Source organism: Rhipicephalus microplus, unplaced genomic scaffold (assembly GCF_043290135.1).
Source record: "Rhipicephalus microplus isolate Deutch F79 unplaced genomic scaffold, USDA_Rmic scaffold_121, whole genome shotgun sequence".
In the NCBI taxonomy this organism is placed as follows: domain Eukaryota; kingdom Metazoa; phylum Arthropoda; class Arachnida; order Ixodida; family Ixodidae; genus Rhipicephalus; species Rhipicephalus microplus.
The window spans coordinates 124,804-130,803 of NW_027464693.1; positions in this window are offsets into that span (position 1 = coordinate 124,804).

The window sequence follows — 6,000 nt, forward strand, 5'->3', positions numbered from 1 at the left end:
TCCTATTATAGCACATGCTCGAAAACTCACACAATTAGTATGAGGCAACCATTAGCGGCGTTTTGTGGGCAGCGCAATTCATGCGGCTAATTCGGATCGCGGAGCCAGTTCCCGACGCGTAATCTAACGAAGTCGATCGGTTCCGCGAAGGCGAACGGGGAAGACCCGCGCACAGGAAAAAAAGGAGGCTCCTTTGTTCACGCGGTTCACGAGTGGAGCCGTCAAGGTCACCCCTGTTTTGGACTAGAAAAGGCAAGCTTACTCAGGCGCGCGTCTTGCCAGAGTCCCGTCAAGCGCGGTCGTCTGAGCTTAAGTCAGTGTTGGCGTGCACGTGTGCCATTGGCAATGCCGCAGGGACGTGACCATTGGGCTGACCGAGACATGGTACTGCACAGAGACGAGCTTATCCTGCTCCGCTATTCGTCATTACCGAGTGTTGTTAGGATGTCGGGGTGCCTCGCTGTCGCGTGCACACTTGGTCAATGCACAGGGCCTGGAAGTGTACTCTCCTCGGTTGAGGAGGCTTCTACAAAGCGACGTTTATTGAGAAGCTAATAGAGTTCGAGTGTGAGAACGGCTACCGACGTAGGTCAGCCGATACACGGCCTGGCATGGGAGAGGTTATGACACGCGGAGAACCTATGCCTTCACGTGTTGTATTCGGTAATGTGGTTTCGACTTATGCAGTGCTATTAGGAAAGAGTTTGTGCGATTGGTTGTGATGAAGCGAGCCACAACAAGTGATTATTTTGTGGGTTGACCCTTTGTTCAACCAAAGGTTGAAAGGATGGTGTTTGAATGTGAAATGAAGAGCAAAGGTTCGGGTTTGGACTCGGGCAGGTGCCTGAGGCTGCAATAAAGCGTCTCTTCACCGGACTACGGCTCTTCCTTCACGCCGCCACTGAGCACTCGGGTCATCGAGGCGTACCCATTTCGAACTCAAACACGTTCCCTCCTTAGCTACTTTAGAAGCTAGTCCAGGAGCTGGAAATAACTCACACCAAGAGAGAAGTAGATACCACAGAATGCGTTCCTTTAATTACAAAAGGGACGAACGAATGGTTTCTCGAATTTCACGCTTCGGCAATCCTTCTTTTCCGTTTGGTGCAAAGAAAAGGATTAAATTCTTATTCCTACAGATCACGCAGTAGACCATCATACACACTGAACACTTTATCGCCCATACCTGGCGCAAACTCTTTGTTGATCTACAGACGCTTGAAAAAAAGAAGTAGCCGCTGCGTGAGCTGCATACTTGCGGTTGAATACTGAGGTTTCTGCCAATTTCAGTTTCATCAGCCAAGTGTATCGGTTCCGCGACGTTTTAGAAGGGCTCATTCACAATTAGGATCACTAGAATGCGTGTGCTACGGAGCGGAGCGTATCAAGAATCCTGTAAGTAATAAAATGAACTTACTCGGGGTCGAAAATAAGTGCGCTGCACTGATGATTGCATGAGTGGGCCACGTGATGTCATTATATACGTCACAGTGACAGCAGCGCTGCCCTCTCCAGTACTAGCCTTCGCTGCCAATGCTCATGCTGGGAGGTGTAAAATTTCGATCTTCTTTAGGTACTGCTGGTATTATAGTCTTTTATGCCAGACGATAGTAAGCCAGTATATCTTCAAGGCAAAGTCGGAATCTTTTTCATCTTCAAGACGATAATCTTAGATTTTCATGAAATACTTGGAAAAGGTAGTGTAACGCAAAGACAAAGCAACGATAGCAGAACTAAGGGTCACAAAAAAATTGGTTTATTTGTTAGGTACAGTTGCAAAAATTCGCATATTTTGTGAGACAACCGCTTATTACATTGATGACTGTAGGAAATCGATGCCCTATGAAGAGAAAAAAATTAACCTCGAAGAATCAGATCAATGTGTTAGTGGTACAAGGCCTCGCCACATTGCTAAAATGTGTAAAGCAAGCTTGAGGTGCAATATATGTTAGAAAGGGCATGCGCCACCCATGTGTCGACAAAAAAAAAACTTTCAGAAAATTTTATAGTGAATGATCTAGGTGAAAGTAAAAAGAAAAAAAGAGCAAAATTGTACCTGACAAACTACGTAAAGTTCATGAAGCATTTTTCTACAGGCATTGGCCAAAGGCTGGAAGAAGTCATGTTAATGTCCTGTTGTACTGCATACTGGCCGCCAAAGATGTTTTGCTCGAAAAGGGTTGCTTGAGCAACTTGTTTACTAGTGAGAAGAAAAGAAAGATTCATGATAAGCTCGTTTGGAGAAAAGGATATTGAAAATGGCCTGAGGTGTGTTGATGGTAAACTAAATGTACTTGTAGTGGTGAAAAAGTGTTTTTAGAACTGATGGAGATTGACATCCTTTCAAAAGCAATAGTACCGTTCCTAACTATCAAACAGCAAAAAGAAATATGAAGCGAATGAATTGAAGCTGCTTGACGACTTAGGTAGAAACGCAGAGAGCAGTGAAATCGGCATGACTGTTGGCTCAGACCAGTATTGGCAAGTGATGAAAGGTGTCATCCGAAAGCTAGAAGAGAAGTTCACCGCAACAGAAATTTCATTCGGTTGCACTGTACAAGGTAAAGCTAACGTGTACAACAATGAAGCAAAAGGGGAAAGTAATGGTGCTTCACTATGACGCACAGAAAAGTGACACAACGACCGAACCAGAAGAGGTCATCATGAGCAGGACAATTAACGTGAAGGGAAGAAGGATGTTTGCTCACGACGCATGTTTCTGAGAAAAACTGATTTTTTATAAAACACGAAAGCAGGTGCCTTGATTGTGGACTCAATAAAGTTATTTCACTCACTCACATCAGCACAGAAAATAGTGACTAATGACCGAACAGCGACACACACCAGAAGAGGTCGGATAATATTGCATAATTCAGTGAAGACACGAGGTTGCTTCACAATTATGCAAACGTTTCTGAGGAAGACCAAGCTTTGATAAAACACGTAAGCAGCATGATGCGAAGTGGACAAACATACAGCGAAAGCCAGCCTAATTTGCAACCAAGTGCGACGAAGAAAGTTATAGCGAATGGAGTCTCATCAAAACAGGAAAGTCAGACAACCACAGTGCAAGTTGAAGCAACGCTGATCAGCGAGCCACCGGCCACTAATGCGTGCAGAGGACCAAATAAGCTTGCACCTGTTGCGATGACAGACATAATTCTGAAGAAAGTACGCTGCAAGGGCTTACCAAATTACGAAGAAGTCAGCGCTGAAAAAACTTGAGAGTTAAACAGAGAAAACGGAAGGACTCCTCCAAACGATGTAACATGAAATATTGGAAAGAATCAACAAAGCAATATCACACCAACAGACAAGCTGCATCGGTGAAAAGGTGTTGAAGAAGTAATCAAAAACTTTCTCATGGCGTGTATGGCAGCAGGAGCATGGTCTCATCGGCTGCCAAATACCTTTTCATAATCTTACCAAGGTTTCTGAAGAATCCAGGAGGGCGTAGCGAAACCAAGGTCGGTGTACTGGTGTAGCTTGTATATTCGTGCAATATTGCTTTCTTGATTATTTATAATTAAAGAGTTTACAAGAATGCTTCAATCTTTGTTTATTTCTGCAGTTTGTTTCAACGCTGGCCTCTTTCTCTCATATGGTTTGGCCTTTCGATCAACGTTCTTCACCCGTTCTTCACCGGAGGGCGGTCAATTTAAACCTGAGCGCCCTCGCGCAGGCCCTCTGGACAGCCAGAATTTGAGAGGTGAGGTCATGGGCTTTACACAGCTTGTTAATTTTCTTTTCTTGGAAATGGGGACTGGAAAAGGCACAGCGCCATAGGATGTGATGAAGCACAGAAAATGACTATTTACGTCTGCTTTGTTGCGCACACGTTGTCATGACAGTTCATCTGAATATAGTTTTTCTTGCGGTCAACTCCTCGCCTAGCTTTAGGATACCACCTTTCACTACTTTCCAATACTCGTCTGAGCCAATAATTACGCCATTTTGTTTCACTCTGTGTTTCTTCCTATGACGTCGGCCAGCTTCAATTCATCCTCTTCTTACCTGTTTTGCAGTTCGATAGTTAGGCACGGTACTATTTCTTTTGAAATCACGTTCACATCCACTGCTTTCAATAGCACTTCTTCACCGCTGTAGGTACTCAGTTTTACTTCCACAAACTTCATAAGTCATTCAGTTTCATCTCCTTCCAACGAGCCTATTGTCAGTCGCTGTTCTCTTATCTTAGCAGGCAAATTTCTCAGGCAATCTTTCAGAACAAAAGATCTTTGGCTGCCCGTATCCATTAAAACATGACAATAACATGACTGACTTCTGCCTTCTGCCACTGCTACTGCAGTCTGTAGAAAAACTCTTCAACTCTACATACATTGGAAAGTGGATGCTTTATTTTTCTTGTCTTGCAACCTTAACAGACACTTCAGACTGGGGTGTGCTTTCTTTGCTCCGGCACATACATGTTCTGTGATGTTTGCAAGTTATGTTGCACATTATGTTTGCCTTACTTATTTTGGCAGTATGGCGAAGCCTCGTACAACGGAAGCGTCAAATGAAGCTTTTGGCTTCATTTTCTGCTCTTCAAACGGCATAACTTTCCTGCAGTTATCAGTATAGTGATTATGAGTGTCACAAAATATGCAAATATTTGCAATTGCACGTTGCAAACTAGAAATTCTTTCTTGCTGGTTACTTTCGGTGCTGCTATTGTTGCTTTTTTGTGACAAATTCTTCTCTGCATTACACTTTATTATCTAAGCATTTCATCAAAAACTTGGGGTTATCTTCTTGAAGTCAGGAGTATTCTGACCTTCTTTTGACGATCTACTGGCGACTATCCCTTGTTTCAACTGGAATGCACTCTACATCTTCACTGGCAGCGACATTTTATTATTTGCAGCAGCATTGATGCGTAGTTGATGCTATTGAAGCTTAAGCACTGCAATCCTCACGTGTGTACTCGCACAATTTCTGACAATCTTCTTAAAACCTTCATAGTCACTGCGGCTCGCTACTTTATTAATGTTTATGCACTCGTTCAAGTTTACTACTACCAAAACGTCATCTCTTCCGTACCGCTGCTTGAGCATATCACTAGCTTTGTCGTAATTGTTGTCCGAAAATCACAATTCCTCGACGGCAGCAGGCGGTCTCCCAGTTAGTGAGGACCACAAATACGTAAATTCGTGGATATCGTTTAGGTCACTTCTCATGTGAACAGCCAAGTCATATTTATACCAAAATCTTTGCTACTGCATCTTGCTGCTATCAAACTGTTTGTTTAAGATTTGGTAGCTTTACTGTATTTGCTTGCCTGGCATTTACATAAAAGTTTATTGTTCCCGCGCTATTTCAGGGTGCACATCTCGACGAAGGTACGCATTGATGTTATGAATAATGCTAATCATCTCATGTTCGTACTGAGTGGTCCTCGCAAACTCGGATTCAATGGTTTGCAGCGCCATAAACTGATGCATCTGTTTGTCAACTTTCTTTGACATCTCTGCAATGTCTAGTCTCGCTGTCTAGCAAAAAGCATATTGCTGTAGGATCTTTATTCTACTGAAACTTGTTTCTGCTTCACTCACTAGATTGGTTATCTGCGCCCTCAGCGTCATTTATAAAAATGACTTCCCTGTTCATTTTCAATAATTAAGAAAACAACTGGTCACTTACAGATTGCAGTGGCGAGTCTTCATCCGTGGCTGCGTCATCCTTTGAGTCTGTGGGCCTTCTCTTCATCAGTGTTTTGTGACCAGTCTGTCGTCCCGTTATTCTGTGACCAGCCGAATAAGCATGTCCCATTGGCTATCAAGTATCGGGAAATCGGGAAAAAAAAGGAAATGTAGAATAAAATGAAAGAAAGTGGAGACTGAGGACGAGCAGTGCATAAGGCATAACATTTCCAGCATAGTGACACATTTATAGTTTTAGCCACAAAGAACACAGGACGCCGAAAAAAGTACGGGACAAGGCGCAACATGCACCTATGATTTATATCGTTGAAAAATTTATGGAATACGTAAAATTTTT